This window comes from Bufo bufo, chromosome 4 (assembly GCF_905171765.1).
Source record: "Bufo bufo chromosome 4, aBufBuf1.1, whole genome shotgun sequence".
In the NCBI taxonomy this organism is placed as follows: domain Eukaryota; kingdom Metazoa; phylum Chordata; class Amphibia; order Anura; family Bufonidae; genus Bufo; species Bufo bufo.
In genome coordinates, this window is record NC_053392.1 from 380383116 (window position 1) to 380403959 (window position 20844).

General features: G+C 43.0%; 1 protein-coding gene across 2 annotated transcripts in view; it reads left to right on the plus strand.

Moving 5' to 3' along the window:
• The window catches only part of PDE7B (phosphodiesterase 7B), a 466017-nt gene that overhangs the window by 364992 nt on the left and 80181 nt on the right, over nt 1–20844 (plus strand). The window lies entirely within an intron of this gene.

A 20844-nucleotide genomic window follows, 5' to 3' on the forward strand; every position in this document is an offset into this window, starting at 1 on the left:
AGATAGATAGATAGATAGATAGATAGATAGATAGATAGATGGATAGATGGATAATAGATAGATAATAGATGAGAGATAGATAGATAGATAGATAGATAGATAGATAGATAGATAGATAGATAGATAATAGATAGATAGATAATAGATAGATAATAGATAACAGATAGATGATAGATAGATAATAGATAGATGATAGATAGATAGATAGATAGATAGATAGATAGATAATAGATAGATAGATAATAGATAGATGATAGATAGATAGATAGATATGAGAGAGATAGATAGATAGATGATAGATAACAGATAGATAATAGATAGATGATAGATAGATAGATAATAGATAGATAGAAGATAGATAGATAGATGAGAGATAGATAGATAGATAGATAGATAGATAGATAGATAGATAGATAGATGAGAGATAGATAGATGAGAGATAGATAGATGAGAGATAGATAGATAGATAATAGATAGATAGATAGATAGATAGATAGATAGATAGATAGATGAGAGATAGATAGATAGATAGATAGATAGATAGATAGATAGATAGATAATAGATAGATAGATAGATAGATAGATAGATATGAGATAGATAGATAGATAGATAGATAGATAGATATGAGAAAGATAATAGATGAAAGATAGACAGATAGATGATATCAGATAGATAGATATGAGATAGATATGAGATAGATAATGGGAAGATAGATATATAGATAGATAGGAAATAAATAGATAGATAGATAATAGATGAGAGATAGATAGGAGATAGATAGATAACAGATAGATATGAGAAAGATAATAGATGAGAGATAGATAGACAGACAGATAGATGATATCAGACAGATAGATATGAGGATAGATAGAAGATATATACATGTTGTCGGTATGTAAATGTCACAGTTATTTAGTATGTAGAAATAGTTATCTCCATCCATGTTGTAGCCCCCTCCTCCATGACATACCTCATTAGGACCAGTGCTAGCTGATAACCAGCCTCTGACAACCACCTCCGGATGGTTCCTGTCCAGTCGGATTCTTTATGTCGGGGCAGATATAGAGAGAAACTATACAACAACTTTTAATGTGACAACTACTGAAAAGAGCACAAATAACAGCAGAAGCCACAAGATAACATGTATCAAAACTATGCAGATGAGTAGAGGCGGCCAGGTATGGGGAATGGGGCAAATGATGGAATAGTAGTCCTGATCATTGGGGCTGTAGTCTTTTTTTGGGGGAAGAACATTATTATTGGCGGCAGAGGTAAGGGAAAATGTTTATCCCACATTCATTGTTCTACACTTTATCTGCATACAGAGATGGCGGCGTATTCCCCGAGACGGCTGTAAGCTGATTACACAAGGTCACAAAGCTCCTACACCTGAGCACGTCTTCCTTCTTCTGGGTTCTTTCCTTTATTGCAGTCAGTCTATCTATCTATCTATCTATCTATCTATTATCTATCTATCTATCTATCTATCTATCTATCTATCTATCTATCTATCTTATATTATCTATCTATCTATCATCTCTATCTATTTGTCTGCCTGTCTATCTCTATAATATATCTTATATATTATCTATCTATCTATCTATTATCTATCTATTATCTATCTATCTATCTATCTATCTATCTATCTATCTATCATCTATTATCTATTATCTATCTATCTTCCCACTATCTATCTATCTATCATCTATTATCTATCTATCTGTCTATCATCTATCATCTATTATCTATTATCTATCTATCATCTATCTATCTTATATTATCTATCTATCATCTATATCTATCTGTCTGCCTGTCTATCTCTATAATATATCTTATATACTATCTATTATCTATCTATCTATCTATCTATCTATCTATCTATCTGTTATCTATCTATCTTATATTATCTATCTATCATCTCTATCTATTTGTCTGCCTGTCTATCTCTATAATATATCTTATATATTATCTATCTATCTATCTATTATCTATCTATTATCTATCTATCTATCTATCTATCTATCTATCTATCATCTATTATCTATTATCTATCTATCTATCTATCATCTATTATCTATCTATCTGTCTATCATCTATCATCTATTATCTATTATCTATCTATCTATCTATCTATCTATCTATCTAACTCTATCTATCTTATATTATCTATCTATCATCTATATCTATCTGTCTGCCTGTCTATCTCTATAATATATCTTATATACTATCTATTATCTATCTATCTATCTATCTATCTATCTATCTATCTATCTATCTATCTATCTATCTGTTATCTATCTATCTACCTATTATCTATCTATCTATCTATCTATCTCCTATCTATCTATCATCTATCTATCTATCTATCTATCTATCTATCTATCTATCTATCTATCTCCTATCTATCTACCTATTATCTAACTATCTATCTATCTATCTATCTCTCTATCTATCTATCTCTCTATCTATCTATCTCTATCATATATCTTATAAACTATCTATCTATCATCTATCTCTATTATCTATCTATATCTATCTCTTTCATATATCTTATATTCTATCTATCTATCTATCTATCTATCTATCTATCTATCTATCTATCATACATTTCATATTTATCTATTTAATCCTAGTCCACATTCTGGAGATTGGACCCATTACCCATAGCACAACATGCAGTTCCCATCAGGCTGTACATGGCTGTGAGACATATGCAGTCACTTATTTTCCAGGTTCTGCAAATGTTCCTTATCTGACCATGCGAATCCACAGGTCACATAAGTCTTCTCATAGAGGAATTGATCCTACCCTGTAACACTCAGATCATTGCTAGATCTGAACAGGTTTTCCCCCTCTGGATGTAAAGAAGGATGTGTCCATTCACTGACAGCAAGTAGAAATTTAGTGAGAAAGCTGTTGGTGATATAAGAAGTGATTTTTATTATACAACCAGGATTTATATGCCAACTGGACTTGAGGATAAATGTTAAAAAACGTCAAAGTGCCCATTATGTTGTGGATCACGTTAATTGGTGGTGTTACCAGATGGAGTCTGGTCCCATTGGGGCCCTGTCCGCATGTCTTCCTTTGCTTGGTGCCCTGTCCGCATGTCTTCCTTTGCTCGGTGCCCTGTCCGCATGTCTTCATTTGCTTAGTGCCCTGTCTGCATGTCTTCCTTTGCTCGGTGCCCTCTCTGCATGTCTTCCTTTGCTTGGTGCCCTGTCCGTATGTCTTCCTTTGCTCTGTGTCCTGTCCGCATGTCTTCCTTTGCTTGGTGCCCTGTCCGCATGTCTTCCTTTGCTCGGTGCCCTGTCCGCATGTCTTCCTTTGCTTGGTGCCCTGTCTGCATGTCTTCCTTTGCTCGGTGCCCTGTCTGCATGTCTTCCTTTGCTTGGTGCCCTCTCTGCATGTCTTCCTTTGCTTGGCCCCCATGTCTTCCTTTGCTCGGTGCCCTGTCCGCATGTCTTCCTTTGCTTGTTTCCCTGTCCGCATGTCTTCCCTTGCTTGGTGCCCTCTCTGCATGTCTTCCTTTGCTCTGTGTCCTGTCCGCATGTCTTCCTTTGCTTGGTGCCCTCTCTGCATGTCTTCCTTTGCTTGGTGCCCTCTCTGCATGTCTTCCTTTGCTTGGTGCCCACTCTGCATGTCTTCCTTTGCTTGGTGCCCTCTCTGCATGTCTTCCTTTGCTTGGTGCCCACTCTGCATGTCTTCCTTTGCTTGGTGCCCTGTCCGCATGTCTTCCTTTGCTCTGTGTCCTGTCCGCATGTCTTCCTTTGCTTGGTGCCCTCTCTGCATGTCTTCCTTTGCTTGGTGCCCTCTCTGCATGTCTTCCTTTGCTTGGTGCCCACTCTGCATGTCTTCCTTTGCTTGGTTCCCAACTGGACTTGAGGATAAATGTTAAAAAACGTCAAAGTGCCCATTATGTTGTGGATCACGTTATTTGGTGGTGTTACCAGATGGAGTCTGGTCCCATTGGGGCCCTGTCCGCATGTCTTCCTTTGCTTGGTGCCCTGTCCGCATGTCTTCCTTTGCTCGGTGCCCTGTCCGCATGTCTTCATTTGCTTAGTGCCCTGTCTGCATGTCTTCCTTTGCTCGGTGCCCTCTCTGCATGTCTTCCTTTGCTTGGTGCCCTGTCCGTATGTCTTCCTTTGCTCTGTGTCCTGTCCGCATGTCTTCCTTTGCTTGGTGCCCTGTCGGCATGTCTTCCTTTGCTCGGTGCCCTGTCCGCATGTCTTCCTTTGCTTGGTGCCCTGTCTGCATGTCTTCCTTTGCTTGGTGCCCTGTCTGCATGTCTTCCTTTGCTTGGTGCCCTCTCTGCATGTCTTCCTTTGCTTGGCCCCCATGTCTTCCTTTGCTCGGTGCCCTGTCCGCATGTCTTCCTTTGCTTGTTTCCCTGTCCGCATGTCTTCCCTTGCTTGGTGCCCTCTCTGCATGTCTTCCTTTGCTCTGTGTCCTGTCCGCATGTCTTCCTTTGCTTGGTGCCCACTCTGCATGTCTTCCTTTGCTTGGTGCCCTCTCTGCATGTCTTCCTTTGCTTGGTGCCCTCTCTGCATGTCTTCCTTTGCTTGGTGCCCACTCTGCATGTCTTCCTTTGCTTGGTGCCCTCTCTGCATGTCTTCCTTTGCTTGGTGCCCACTCTGCATGTCTTCCTTTGCTTGGTGCCCTGTCCGCATGTCTTCCTTTGCTCTGTGTCCTGTCCGCATGTCTTCCTTTGCTTGGTGCCCTCTCTGCATGTCTTCCTTTGCTTGGTGCCCTCTCTGCATGTCTTCCTTTGCTTGGTGCCCACTCTGCATGTCTTCCTTTGCTTGGTTCCCTGTCCGCATGTCTTCCTTTGCTCTGTGTCCTGTCTGCATGTCTTCCTTTGATTGGTGCCCTCTCTGCATGTCTTCCTTTGCTTGGTGCCCTGCCCGCATGTCTTCCTTTGCTCTGTGCCCTGTCCACATGTCTTCCTCTGACTGCCTTTGCTTTATTCTGACAGCAGAGTCCATAGATTGTCAGCCCCATAGACCACAGAAGCAACATTCCCAATGCTCTTGTTATGTTTTCTTGTATTGTTATTTGTGACCTAGGTATATTATATGGATGTAACATTGTTCTTATTATAAATTACGGAAGCCTATGTGTGACAAATCCATGATCTGAATCATTATTACACAGAGCGTCACACAGAACTCTCAATAATTGTGGCCTAACCAAGTTAAAGGGGTTTGTCAGGCTTAAATATGTATTAGATCCATGGGGGTCCTACACATGGCACCCCTACTGAGCTGGTGACTACAACAGTGTAATTTCCAGCACAGGTGGCACTTGAATGGGAGCTGAGCTGTCGTACCAAAGTATAGTCACTACACAGTGAACAGAACCTTGGGCTTAGCCTTCCATCCAGTGAATAGTTTCCAGTACTGGCAGCTGCCCGCACAAGCTTATTGGTAAGGGTGCCAGGTCTGCCCCCCACCAATCTGTAATTCATGTCCATCAGTATCTAAGTCCCGGAAAACCCCTTTAAGGGTGGGTTCACACTAGCGTTAGGGATTCCGTTATGGCTTTCCGTTATAACATGGTTATAATGGAAAATAACGGAATGCCCAGACAGAATGCAAAATACAAGTCTATGGGCAGAAGAACGGATCTGTCCTGCCGTCTTATGGATTCTGTTATTTTCCGTTATAATGGAAAGCCATAACGGAATCCCTGACGCTAGTGTGAACCCACCCTAAGTCTGTCGATATCTTAAGCTACTTTTACGCACAAATTTGCTATGGCATTCTTTTTTCGCTAAAAAAGCCAGAAAAAGCACATGCCTTTTTTTGCGAACTACATACGTTTTTATGGCATTTTTTGTGGTGTTTTTGTGTTAACACACGTTTGAATGATATTTTTCCCCTATATTCAAGGGAATGAAAAACTTGCTGTGTTTTTAAAACAAAACTCCAGATACTAAAAGGTCACCAAACTGAAAAAATGCCGGTACCAAAAAAAAAGGCTCCTGCATTTCATATTTCCCGTAGACTTTTAGATAACATCAGGGGCTTGAGCTACGTATTTTCAGAAACACAGGTGTAAAAACTGTTTAAAAAAATGCAAAAGTGCTGAAAAATGGCACTAAAAAACTATGTAAGTAGTTAAAAAGTTGCAAACTGTGTGTGTTTGTGATTTTTTAACAAATAGTGGCTTTTTCACTCATTTCCAAAAGGCGGCATGATCAACTGCAGAGACAAATTGCCAGAAATCGACAGCAGCTCTGAGCTGTGGTAACTTTCTGCTAAGATACATGGACTGCGGAGGATGCGCCTAATTTATGGTGAGACCTGCGCCTCTTCATAAATTAGGGGCCATCTCCAGCGCGCATGGGAGGTATCAAGAACTGATCCACAAAGTGCTGGTCTTGATAAAGCTCCCCCATTCGTGTGCATAATATACCTAACAGGAATTCACACACAATGGAAACCGTCAGCAAAGCTGCAATTATAAAACCACTGGCAAGATGGGACAGAGCTTGGGACTCCCCTTGTAGATGTGCCCCTGCTGAAGTGGCTGGTTTTAATAGGAGGGAAATGTGAACTTATAAACCTGCCACTCCACTGGAGGTGCTATAGCAGTGACTAGTCCTGGTTCTGTGGCTGTTAGCATGCCCAATCCGCCTTGATTGACATCCCACTCAGCAGAGCCAGAGCTAGCTTAATATGCCTAATGGGATGTGAGAATGGCCATGCTAAGAGCCAGGCAACCAGGACTAGTCACTGCTGTAGCACCGCCCAGTTGCCTGAGCTTTATGTTCCCTGGTGACCAGGTGTTTGGGATGGCAGAGCTACAGGCAGGAGATAATGCAGGACAGAGGGTAAATCTCAATAGCACTAGACCAGGGATGGCCAACCTGCGGCCCTCCAGCTGTTGTAAAACTACAATTCCCACCACCATGCACTGCTGTAGGCTGGTAGCTGAAGGCTGTTCGGACATGCTGGGAATTGTAGTTTTGCAACAGCTGGAGAGCCACAGGTTGGCCATCCCTGGTCTAGTGCTATTGAGATTTACCCTCTGTCCTGCATTATCTCCTGCCTGCATTCCTGCCATGTTTCAGATGTGTGCTAGTCTGTCTGTGTGCCCCTGCACTTTCAACTCCAAGTTTGGATAGTGTTTAAGTTAACCCAGTCTGTCCACCATGTCTGTGCTCCAGTCAAGGCCTCAGCCTGCCTGCCTCCTGTTTGCTTCATCACTACTCTACCTCCAAGTCTTTCCTGTGTCTGCATAAACTGTGCGCTACCTGGATCTGTTTTGTCGTGTTTTTGTTATCCTGAGCTCCCGGTGCTTGCAGCTGCCAGCTACATCACGACTATCTCAGGAGGTAGTGGTCAGGTTGCTAACCCACATCAAAGTCCAGATACCTGTACAAGGGTTAAAGGGTGGATACCCAGGAAACACCAGGATAACTTCATTAGGGTTAGCCCTACGTCAAACCGGTTAGTTGGCATGGTGGGTCCACACTACTGATCCGTAACACTATGCATCTCAGCACTTGACGACTCTGCTCTGTTACTTTACTTGGTCTATGACTTCATGGAAGAGTTGCTATGGTTCCTAAAAGGCTTCCACTTTGCAATGATACAACTGAATGTGGAAAATCTAGAAGAAAATCTGGAAGAAATGTAACAAACTGACTTGTTACAATAACATCCTATTACAGCACCACTCTGGCCATTGTGAGCCATTGTTTCCCACATGTTTGTAAAGGCAGAATGCATGGCTAGGGCCTGGATTTTATACACCTGTGGCAATGGGGCTTAGGCCTCATGCACACGACAGTATTTTTTCACGGTCCGCAAAACGGGATTCTGTTGTTCCGTGATCCGTGTCCGTTTTTGTTTCCGTGTGTCTTACTTGATTTTTGGAGGATCACCAGACATGAAAAGAAAAAAAAAAAACTAAGTCAAGTTTGCCTTGAAAATGATAGGAAAAAAACGGACACGGATCACGGACGCGGATGACAATATTGTGTGCCTTTCACAGACCCATTGACTTGAATGGGTCCGCGAACCGTTGTCCGTCAAAAAAATAGGACAGGTCCTATTTTTTTGACGGACTGGAAACACGGATCACGGACGACAAACGGTGCATTTTCCGAGTTTTCAACGGACCCATTAAAAGTCAATGGGTCCGCAGAAAATCACGGAAAACGGAACAACGGACACGGAACAACGGACACGGAACACAACAACGGTCGTGTGCATGAGGCCTTAATGAAACACCTGAATTCAACGAGGTGTGTCCTAATACATTTCTTCATATAGTCTATGTCAGAGGTTTAATAACCACAACTTTCCAGGTTCTCTTTAAGGGTTTCTGACGATTTATGGCGGTAGTAGGCTTGATGGATTAGTCTCCAGCATACCAATTATTCACCCCATACTTGGAAGTCCTGATCACTAGTTAAGACTCTTCACCTGTAATTTTGGTCTGAAAAAAAGAGGGCAATTTCCTCTGTAATAAGAAGGCGGTAGCATGAATAAATGAGCTTTTTTTGTTATGATTTCTAAGGTGAAATAAAAGAAATGATTTATAGAGATAGGAATGTAACAGTTCATGGGGTTTACACTTTGTGATCTGTCTCTTTAGGTCCATAATCTACATTTATTTTCAATTTCATTCTGCATTCTTTAAATACCTGAGGATATGTTTTACTGCAACTGTCCATCAACATACAGCACTAGCTGCTTTACCATGGCTGGAAAAAGCAATCCTTCTAGATGTTATTGCAGCCAGTGGCAAATGGCTGGAGCAATTTTATATACTGGCTACTAATGAACATAAGAAGACTTCTGTCTACAGAGCTAGAGGCTGACGGAAAGTACAAATCGTGTACAACCCATTTCACAAACCCGAAAGAAGATTTAAATAGGTTTTGTTATCTGAAGATTATTGTGTACTAGTTTGCTGTAGTGTCCTACAGAGTATGGTTGGAAAAAAAAGACATAAGTCCATCATGTTCAACCAAGGGATGGGTAGGGATGGGAATTAGAGAAGAGGAGTGAGAACCACACTTCTACACATTTAGATGTGTTAACCCCTTGACGACGACCTCCGCCATACATGTACGGCGGAAGTGTCCAGAACTGAACTGCATATTCCAGATGAGGTCGCACCAGCGCTTTGTAAAGTGGTAATATTACATCCCTGCCCCGCGAGTCCATGCCTCGTTTAGTGCATGACAATATCCTGGTGGCCTTAGAAGCAGCTGATTGACATTGTATGCTGTTATTTAATCTACCATCTACAAGGACACCCAAATCCTTCTCTATAAGTGACTCTCCCAGTGTTACATCACCTAGGACATATGAAGGACGGAGATTATTACTACCAAGTAACTTTACATTTGTCCACATTTGCTAAATCTCTCAGAGTATCGAAGTCAGCTTGTAGTATATGTAGTATATATCTTGTAGTATATATCTTCCATAGACTGCACATGTAGTATATGTAGTATAGCTTGTAGTATACACTCACCTAAAGAATTATTAGGAACACCATACTAATACGGTGTTGGACCCCCTTTTGCCTTCAGAACTGCCTTAATTCTACGTGGCATTGATTCAACAAGGTGCTGATAGCATTCTTTAGAAATGTTGGCCCATATTGATAGGATAGCATCTTGCAGTTGATGGAGATTTGAGGGATGCACATCCAGGGCACGAAGCTCCCGTTCCACCACATCCCAAAGATGCTCTATTGGGTTGAGATCTGGTGACTGGGGGCCATTTTAGTACAGTGAACTCATTGTCATGTTCAAGAAACCAATTTGAAATGATTCGAGCTTTGTGACATGGTGCATTATCCTGCTGGAAGTAGCCATCAGAGGATGGATACATGTTCTCATTCTGTTTACGCCAAATTCGGACTCTACCATTTGAATGTCTCAACAGAAATCGAGACTCATCAGACCAGGCAACATTTTTCCAGTCTTCAACAGTCCAATTTTGGTGAGCTCGTGCAAATTGTAGCCTCTTTTTCCTATTTGTAGTGGAGATGAGTGGTACCCGGTGGGGTCTTCTGCTGTTGTAGCCCATCCGCCTCAAGGTTGTGCGTGTTGTGGCTTCACAAATGCTTTGCTGCATACCTCGGTTGTAACGAGTGGTTATTTCAGTCAACGTTGCTCTTCTATCAGCTTGAATCAGTCGGCCCATTCTCCTCTGACCTCTAGCATCCACAAGGCATTTTTGCCCACAGGACTGCCGCATACTGGATGTTTTTCCCTTTTCACACCATTCTTTGTAAACCCTAGAAATGGTTGTGCGTGAAAATCCCAGTAACTGAGCAGATTGTGAAATACTCAGACCGGCCCGTCTGGCACCAACAACCATGCCACGCTCAAAATTGCCTAAATCACCTTTCTTTCCCATTCTGACATTCAGTTTGGAGTTCAGGAGATTGTCTTGACCAGGACCACCCCCCTAAATGCATTGGAGCAACTGCCATGTGATTGGTTGACTAGATAATTGCATTAATAAGAAATAGAACAGGTGTTCCTAATAATTCTTTAGGTGAGTGTATATCTTCCATAGACTGCACAGTACTACATAGATTAGTCTCATCTGCAAAAATAGATATGGTGCTAATAATCCCGTCCTCGATATCATTAACAAATAAATTAAATAATAGAGGGCCCAGCACTGAACCTTGGGGTACACCACTTATAACCTGGGACCATTCTGAATAGGAATCATTGACCACAACTCTCTGGAGATGGTCCTTCAGACAGTTTTTAATCCAATTGCAAACTATACTTTCCAAGCCTATAGACCTTACTTTACCTATTAAATGTCTATGAGGGACAGTATCAAAAGCCTTTGCAAAATCCAGAAACACTACATCCACAGCCGCCCCTCTGTCCAGGCTACTACTCACCTCCTCATAAAAACAAATCAGGTTAGTCTGACAACTTCTGTCCTTGGTAAACCCATGTTGGTTATCACTTATGATATTAATAACAGTCACATACTCCTGTATATAGTCCCTTAAGAGTCCTTCAAACATTTTTCCCACAACAGAAATTAAGCTTACTGGTCTATAATTACTTGGGGAAGACCTAGAGACCTTTTTGAATATGGGCACCACGTTTCCCTTGCACCAGTCACTTGCACCACTGAGTTCTTTAAGATCTCTTGCATGTGATCCATCTGGAAATAATCCATTTGGACACATAGCTTTGCTCACATTTACCATATCTACCGTTAGCCAATTGAGTATATTACTGGATGTACTAACAGCCCCAGCACCACAGATATCAGCTCCTTTCTCTTCTTTTGTATATACAGAGCTAAAAAAAACAAACCACTTTTTGTAGCTCTGCCTTTTCCTGATCCTCAGTGACCATCTCCCCATTACCATTATTTATGGGGACCTACCTGCTCTGACAGGGCATCTGTGAGCAGATTTGTACCTGTCTGACCTGTTACATGTGCACTTGGCAGCTGAAGGCATCTGTGTTGGTCCCATCCTCATTGGTGCCCGCTCTTCTGAGAAAATTAGGTTTTATTATATTCAAATGAGCTTCCAGGAGCAACATTTACCATTACTCCTAGAGGCTCTGCTCTCTCTGCAATGGCCACACCCTCTTCACCCTGATTGACAGGGCCAGTCAGCGAAAACGTGATCACTCCTAAAGCCATTCAAAGCACACACGCAACAGGTCAGCCAGTTTCATAAATACAAATCTGCTGACAGGGGCCCTTTAAAGGGATTCTGTCACCAAGTTTTGGGCTATAGAGATGCGGACATGCACGGCTAGAGATATGTAAATTAGTCTTGTAGCTGCCCAAGGGGCTGTACTAACCTTCCTGGTGCCCAGCCACGCCCGCCTGTGAGGGGGCCCAGCACCGCCTATGTCCTGCGAATCTCCTCCTTTCATCAACGATAGATTGCCGTAATCTCGCGATGCGCGAGCTCGCGCATGCGCAGTGCCGGTATAGTGTTCCTTCCCTGTGCTGGCATCAGTCTCAGGGAAAGAACTGCGCATGCGCGAGCTCGCGCATCGCGAGATTACGGCAATCTATCGGTGATGAAAGGAGGAGATTCGGAGGACATAGGCGGTGCTGGGCTCCTTCACAGGCGGGCGTGGCTGGGCACCAGGAAGGTTAGTACAGCCCCTTGGGCAGCTACAAGACTAATTTACATAGCTCTAAAATCCTTTTTTAAAGAAAATAAAAGCACACAGCCCTATAGGACAGGTATATTGCGGACATGCTAGCGGCGATCTAGCCGAGCATGTCCGCATCTCTATAGCCCAAAACTTGATGACAGAATCACTTTAAAGATTTTTTGGAGGATTTGTTTTGCTTTCTTTGGCCACTTCATTTTGCCGTTCATTTTGTATTTTATCAGATTTTAGCTCTTCACAGATTTTATTAAGCCCTTTGTAAGTTTCAAAGGCTACAGCTGACCCCTCTGATTTGTGTTTTTAAATGTCCTTTTTGTCATTTAATGCCCATTTTACAATGGTGCCAGGTGTCAGGCAGATATTGATGACCTATCCTGAGGATATTGTACTCCGAGAAAACCCCTTTAAACCTTTCAGCTATGTGTATAACGGACCTCTATTTCAAAGTAAGGCATGTGCTCCTCAAGACATATTGCATCACAACTCCAATCCTAAAGTCTACCAGGCTTACTTGGATGCAGCTTTATAGCCTAGGCTTATGTACATAACACGTGTCAGCAGCAAAGGCGTCTGCTTCCTACTTAAAGAGATTGTGATATGGCCTAAAATCTATATCGCAATATAATTTGAAGCATGTGCGATAACGATATATATCCCAATATACACTGCTCAAAAAAATAAAGGGAACACAAAAATAACACATCCTAGATCTGAGTTAATTAAATATTCTTCTGAAATACTTTGTTCTTTACATAGTTGAATGTGCTGACAACAAAATCACACAAAAATGGAAATCAAATTTTTCACCCCATGGAGGTCTGGATTTGGAGTCACACTCAAAATTAAAGTGGAAAAACACACTACAGGCTGATCCAACTTTGATGTAATGTCCTTAAAACAAGTCAAAATGAGGCTCAGTAGTGTGTGTGGCTTCCATGTGCCTGTATGACCTCCCTACAACGCCTGTGCATGCTCCTGATGAGGTGGCGGACGGTCTCCTGAGGGATCTCCTCCCTGACCTGGACTAAAGCATGTGCCAACTCCTGGACAGTCTGTGGTGCAACGTGACATTGGTGGATAGAGCGAGACATGATGTCCCAGATGTGCTCAATTGGATTCAGGTCTGGGGAACGGGCGGGCCAGTCCATAGCATCAATGCCTTCGTCTTGCAGGAACTGCTGACACACTCCAGCCACATGAGGTCTAGCATTGTCTTGCATTAGGAGGAACCCAGGGCCAACCGCACCAGCATATGGTCTTACAAGGGGTCTGAGGATCTCATCTCGGTACCTAATGGCAGTCAGGCTACCTCTGGCGAGCACATGGAGGGCTGTGCGGCCCTCCAAAGAAATGCCACCCCACACCATTACTGACCAAATGCCAAACCGGTCATGCTGGAGGATGTTGCAGGCAGCAGAACGTTCTCCACGGCGTCTCCAGACTCTGTCACGTCTGTCACATGTGCTCAGTGTGAACCTGCTTTCATCTGTGAAGAGCACAGGGCGCTAGTGGCGAATTTGCCAATCTTGGTGTTCTTTGGCAAATGCCAAACATCCTGCACGGTGTTGGGCTGTAAGCACAACCCCCACCTGTGGACGTCGGGCCCTCATATCACCCTCATGGAGTCTGTTTCTGACCGTTTGAGCAGACACATGCACATTTGTGGCCTGCTGGAGGTCATTTGGCAGGGCTCTGGCAGTGCTCCTCCTGTTCCTCCTTGCACAAAGGCGGAGGTAGCGGTCCTGCTGCTGGGTTGTTGCCCTCCTACGGCCTCCTCCACGTCTCCTGATGTACTGGCCTGTCTCCTGGTAGCGCCTCCATGCTCTGGACACTACGCTGACAGACACAGCAAACCTTCTTGCCACAGCTCGCATTGATGTGCCATCCTGGATAAGCTGCACTATCTGAGCCACTTGTGTGGGTTGTAGACTCCGTCTCATGCTACCACTAGAGTGAAAGCACCGCCAGCATTCAAAAGTGACCAAAACATCAGCCAGGAAGCATAGGAACTGAGAAGTGGTCTGTGCTCACCACCTACAGAACCACTCCTTTATTGGGGGTGTCTTGCTAATTGCCTATAATTTCCACCTGTTGTCTATCCCATTTGCACAACAGCATGTGAAATTGATTGTCACTCAGTGTTGCTTCCTAAGTGGACAGTTTGATTTCACAAAAGTGTGATTGACTTGGAGTTAAATTATGTTGTTTAAGTGTTCCCTTTATTTTTTTGAGCATTGTATTATTACTTGGTCATCTATCGCAGTAGGGCGATATAGACAAAATTTATATAGTTTATATCGCCCACTCCTAGCCCAATGCCACTGCCATTTGCCATCATCCATTTTTTGGGGGGGGGACAAGGTGACCAAAAAATGGTAAATTGTGTGGTTTTTTTTTTTCTCCTGTTATGGCGTTCACCACATAGGAGATATTTTGGATATTTTAATCATTCTGACTTTTCGGATGTGGCAATATGAAATACATTTATTTTTTATTGTGTTTATATTTTTATATGTAAAATTAAGAAAGGGGTGAATTAAAATGTAAAAAAAAATTTTTGGGGTGGTTAACTTTTTTATTTATTTACTAACTATTAGCCCCCTTAGGTGCTAGAGCCCTTGTCTATTCACCCTAATAGAGCTCTATTAGGGTGAATAGGACTTTACACTGTCCCTGCTGCCCTGTGCATAGTGTACACAGCAGGGAGCTTACCATGGCAGCCTGGGCTTCAGCAGCGTCCTGACTGCCATGGTAACCGATCGGAGCCCCGCGATTACACTGCTGGGACTCCGATCAGAAGCTGCCACTGCGCCACCAATGGGTGAGGAGGGGGGGACCCTGGGGCCACTGCCACCAATGACTATTATACTGGGGGGGGACCGCAATTAATATAATACTGAGAAGAGGGGGAGTAGAAGAGAGGGAGTATGGCCACTGCTCCACCTATGAATATAGTTAATGCCTGAATACAAACTTAGCCTGCGTGTGCCGGCCATATCCCATACTCGGGATCTATGACTGCGCGCTGCAATCCGCCGCAATTAGCCCCTCAGGTGCGGCACCTGTGGGGTTCACTGGTGGCGCAGTGGCCACAGTCCCTTCCCTACTCCTACTCCTACTCCTCTCTGTTCTCATTGGTGGTCAGCGGCAGCTGCACACAGTGGGGAGGGAGGGACTCCCTCCTTCTCCACTGTACCGGCTCAGAATAACATGGTGCGCGCTGAGAGTGGCGCATGCCATGTTTTATCGCGGTAGGGTGATCTAGACAAAATCTTTATTGTTGCCCAAATTCATATAGTTTATATCGCCCACTCCTACATTTCAACAGCCTACATAGGACTAGATCGTTCCAAATAGACAATAGGCACCTAGGAAGTATTTTCAATGCATACAACAGATATTCTGAAAAAGTGGCTTGCATATCCAGCCATATGATGAAACCGAGCAGAGGTCTAGCCAACATATTGAGCCATTAGTTTGCTGCCATGTCAAGCATATGATAAATCTACGGTAATTACTGTACCTCTCTTCATCACACATGCTTGTGAAATATGTAGGTTGCACATCAATGCTAAAAAAAACGACCTTTTATGTGTATCAGCATCTATATTCTCTCATGTGAGTGCAAAATGATGTGGATTTGCGAATATATACATTTCACATAGCATTGCTGTCTGCTCCAGGATTATGAGCAGCATCTACAAATAGCAGGATATGGGTGACCGGCTATGTACTGTGCTACCCGCAGCCCCTTATGTATACAGTAAGTAGTCTCCAATACATACGACTTGGATAGATCTGTTCATGATTTAGACTTTTACATGTGAGGAATGGCTCCAGCTCTAGCAGATGCCTATTTTATAACATTCAGCAGAAGAAAAGTCCCATACATGGATTTTCTTGATTTGGAGAAGATGAAGGGGTTTATTATAATTATCTTGGGCTAAAAGTCTCTTTGTTTTCCAGATTTGTGATAGGATGGGTAGAAATGTTTCCCAATTGACCCCATTGACTTACAAAAGGGCCTGTCAGGGGTTTCACCCTGGTAATTGCAGGACTAGAAGGTGAAGCAGAAGGGTTTGATAAAGGACAGAGGAGACATCCCAAGAGCTCAGGGATGTATTAATACCCACTTCCACGGTGGTCTGGGTTAATGAAGTGGTTAATACTTGGTGCTCAGGTTATGACTCACAACACTGAGCACCAAGTATTAACCACTTCATTAACCCAGACCACCGAGGAAGTGGGTATTAACAACTCCATTACTCAAGGTAGCAGGGATTAACCCCTTCACTACTTTAGGTCACAAGGGAAGTGGGTCTTAAAAGGGTTATGCCATAATTGATGTAAAAAATAAAAATTAGACATCATATGGTATATATTAGCTTTTTCTAAGAAAGCTAGATCCAGCCCTGTACTGCACACGGATTTACAGATCTCCCCATTCATTGCTCCAGTTGTTCTGCTACATTTATTTCAGGCTGGCAGCTCAGGGGATGTGTCCTTTCTGTTGCAACTCTTTCCCTGTAACTACCACATCTTCTAACAGAAGACCGGCTTGTGACAGTTGAAGATTTAAACAGAGCCCCATTTCAGTGAGGTGGACGGATACATAAGGAAAAGAAGAAACAGCAGGTGGCGCTATACATATACATGTTATTAGGTAGCTCAGTGGATGTATTCAATTTTTAATTACATGCAGGTATAAAAGTATTCAGTTCCAGGCGTTGGTTTGAAAAATGTAGAATATTTTTTTGTGGGATAACCCCTTTAACTGCTCACCAATTCTAGAAAACCAGGGAATCTGGCATTAAATGTGTTTCCCAGGACATCAATATTAATGATTTGTCCTTAGGCCGAGGGTTGAGCCTCCATCAACCAGCGGCTTGCAGTGGCCATAGCAAAAGAACCAGGCAAAGTTCCATATACTGTAAAGTTTATTCATACTTTTCTGGAAGGATAAGAGAAGAATGGCATGGCATAATGTTTGAAGTAAAGGTGCTCCAAAATGGTTGTTGCATTAAGAAGTATTGACTATCTTAGGAGACCTGACAGTTTCTCTTTAACTCCTCCACTACCCTAGACACTTCAGTAACGTGGGCCTTTACTCCTCCACTACTCTAGATTACCAGTAAAGTGAGCCCTTACTACTTCACTAGTCTAGATTATCAGGAGAGGTGGCATTAAAACCTCCACTACTCTAGATTACCCGTAAAGTGAGCCCTTACTACTTCACTAGTCTAGATTATCAGGAGAGGTGGCATTAAAACCTCCACTACTCTAGATTACCCGTAAAGTGAGCCCTTACTACTTCACTAGTCTAGATTATCAGGAGAGGTGGCATTAAAACCTCCACTACTCTAGATTACCCGTAAAGTGAGCCCTTACTACTTCACTAGTCTAGATCATCAGGAGAGGTGGCATTAAAACCTCCACTACTCTAGATTACCCGTAAAGTGAGCCCTTACTACTTCACTAGTCTAGATTATCAGGAGAGGTGGCATTAAAACCTCCACTACTCTAGATTACCCGTAAAGTGAGCCCTTACTACTTCACTAGTCTAGATTATCAGGAGAGGTGGCATTAAAACCTCCACTACTCTAGATTACCCGTAAAGTGAGCCTTTACTACTTCACTAGTCTAGATCATCAGGAGAGGTGGCATTAAAACCTCCACTACTCTAGATTACCCGTAAAGTGAGCCCTTACTACTTCACTAGTCTAGATCATCAGGAGAGGTGGCATTAAAACCTCCACTACTCTAGATTACCCGTAAAGTGAGCCCTTACTACTTCACTAGTCTAGATTATCAGGAGAGGTGGCATTAAAACCTCCACTACTCTAGATTAGATCACCAGGGAAGCTGACATTAACCTCTAAAATACACTAGACCACATAATTATTATGCTAAGTATCCTCTAGTGACAAGAGTTTCCACCCAAGTACCCCCAAGGAAGAAAAAAGTGATAAATGTTAACAAAATAAGGCTATACTCACATGCCGGTCACAGGCTGTGATCTGAGCTTCCGTCAGCAGTTTCTTTAGATTTGACGGAAAGAATAGTACAGCACGCAGAGCTAATCTTAATTAGGACATATGATGGATGGCTATAACTTTTTAAATTACATTCAGCGCTACCAAACATACAGAATACAACACTGTATACCTATCACATCTAGTCATGTCTCCTCTGATTGTAGACATTAGATTCCTCTTCTCCATTCTGTCCAGACTGCCATGATGACTTCTTCCAACCACGTGTCATCTCTGCAGATTTTTCCACTAAGTCATCTCAGTTTACTTTCTTTTCCATAATCTTTCCCATCTTCTCAACACAAACTCTCCACCCTGGTGCCTCCACAGTGCCATCCAACTGCCGCCGCAACACTATGCCTGCTGTGTTCCCCAAATACTATTCTTCAGAAATCTTATAGTTCCCTGAAAATACCAGTACTACACTAACTCCTCTTCAACAATTGTTGCGACACAGTGTCCTCAAAAGTAATTGTGCCCAAAAAATAGTGCTGCTGATAGTAGTAGTGCCACAAATAGTTATGCCCAGCTGATACTATGCCAGAGTGCCCCCCCCCACAATAATAGTGCTCCCAAAAGTCCCTCCAGTAGTAATACTTCTTTCCCAGACTGCCCTCACTAGTAATACTGCCCCATACAGTACCCCCAATGGTAATAAGGCTCCCAGGCCACTTTATTAGTAGCGCAATTCATAGTGTGCTCAATAATTATTGCCCTATAGTACCCCAGTGGTAATAATTCCCCCTATTGTGCTCCATTTGTAGTAAAGCCCAGAATAGCGCCCCCAGTACTATTAATTCCCCCTATAATACTCTCAGTAATACTAAAACTTACCATAATGCCCCCAGTGGTAATGAATCTACCATAGTGTTTTGCAGTAGTAATAGTGCCCCCAGTAGTAATAATGCCCACGTATAGTGCCCCCAGTAGTACTAATGCCTTCTATAGTTCCCACAGATTGAGGAACACTGCACTAGCCCACCATAGTGCCCACAGTAGTAATAAAACCCTTATAATGCCCTCCAGTGGTAATAATGACCCCCTATAGTAACCTAATAGTATGAGGGGGTAGGCACTGTTCCCTACCCCTCACCCTGTAGCGAGTTTCTCTTGGGATATGTGTACCGCAGATTGAGAAACACTGCACAAGACCACCAGTGAAGAAGACACAAACTCCTCCCCTACCCTAAATCACCAGGGAAGCAGGCACTGTTTCCTCTGCTACTCTAGATCACCAGGGAGTCTGTCATTAACTCCTTCACTACTTTAGACCATAGCTTGAATATATATATATATATATATATATATACACACACACACACAGATTCACATCTTTCATTCTTGCAAAGTCCTAGCGTGAGTTAGCCCTAGTATAAAAGTCTCCGTTTTTGCAGACCTGGCATGTCATGAATGAGTTATGTTGATGCATACTGTTGTCTATACTGTACATCTTAGCTTTTTTTCTCTGTTACCATATAAGTGTTTCTGAAGCATGTATTACATCCTGAGAATCTGGAGTGAGCCGATGGCTTGTAGAGTAGGAAATCATCAGTTGGTGTTTATCTCAAAGCTGAAGTGATGTTCTGCAGGTGAGAGGAGACCCTGGAAATGAAGATGTGTGTGAAGCACATTGGAAGGATCTGCAAATAATAATGGAGCCACAGTGAACAGGCAGGGCTGTTGTGCCACATGGTTCTGAATCCTAGAGGTGGCCTGAGTACATTTTCACTCTGTGCGGTAGAAGTTGCTTTTCTTGGAGACACAGTCTTACATATTGCATGCAGAGATCTAGGTTTTCTGACTCAAGGCCAGCTTCAATGTCATATAATAAAAAATATTATAGAATGACTCACATCCATGGACTGAAAGTTGAAAGGCACATGTTTCTCCACTTCAGTCCATATGCTTCCCCCTTCTTTTTGCTGTTCCATCCAATTTTAAATTGGGGAATGGATTTTTTCCAGAGCTTTAAGAGAACTTAAATGAAGCAGCGATGAATTATGGTTTGTTTGGGACTAAAGAAGAACATAGCAGGGCCTATGAATAAAGTAGGCGCTCTTACATTTTTGCCAAGTGGGACAAATATATTCCAGATAATTAGTGACTACTGGGTCTTTGTGGGCTTGCTGGCAATCTACATTGTACAAGTGGAAACTGTACTTAAAGGGAACCTGTCACCGGGATTTGATGTATAGAGCTGAGGACATGGTCTGCTAGATGACCGCTAGCACATCTGCAATATCCAGTCCCCATACTCTGTTTGCTTTTATTGTGGAAAAAAAAAGATTTGATCCATAGGCAAATTAACCTGAGATGAGTCCTGTCCCTGAGACGAGTCCAGCGTGAAGGAGCCCAGCACCGCCCCGCATCCTCCGAATCTCCTCCTTGCTTCCCAACGTCAGAAAGCTAGAGCACTGTAATCTTGCGATGCGCGAGCTAACGCATGCGCAGTTCGTTCCCTGAGGCTGATGCCAGCACAGGGAAGGAACACTATGACAACACTGCGCATGCGCTAGCTTGCGCATCGCGAGATTACGGCGCTCTAGCTTTATGATGTCGGGGAGCAATGAGGAGATTCGGAGGATGCAGGGCGGTGCTGGGCTCCTTCACGCTGGACTTATCTCAGGGATAGGACTCTCTCAGGTTAATTTGCATATCTATCAAAT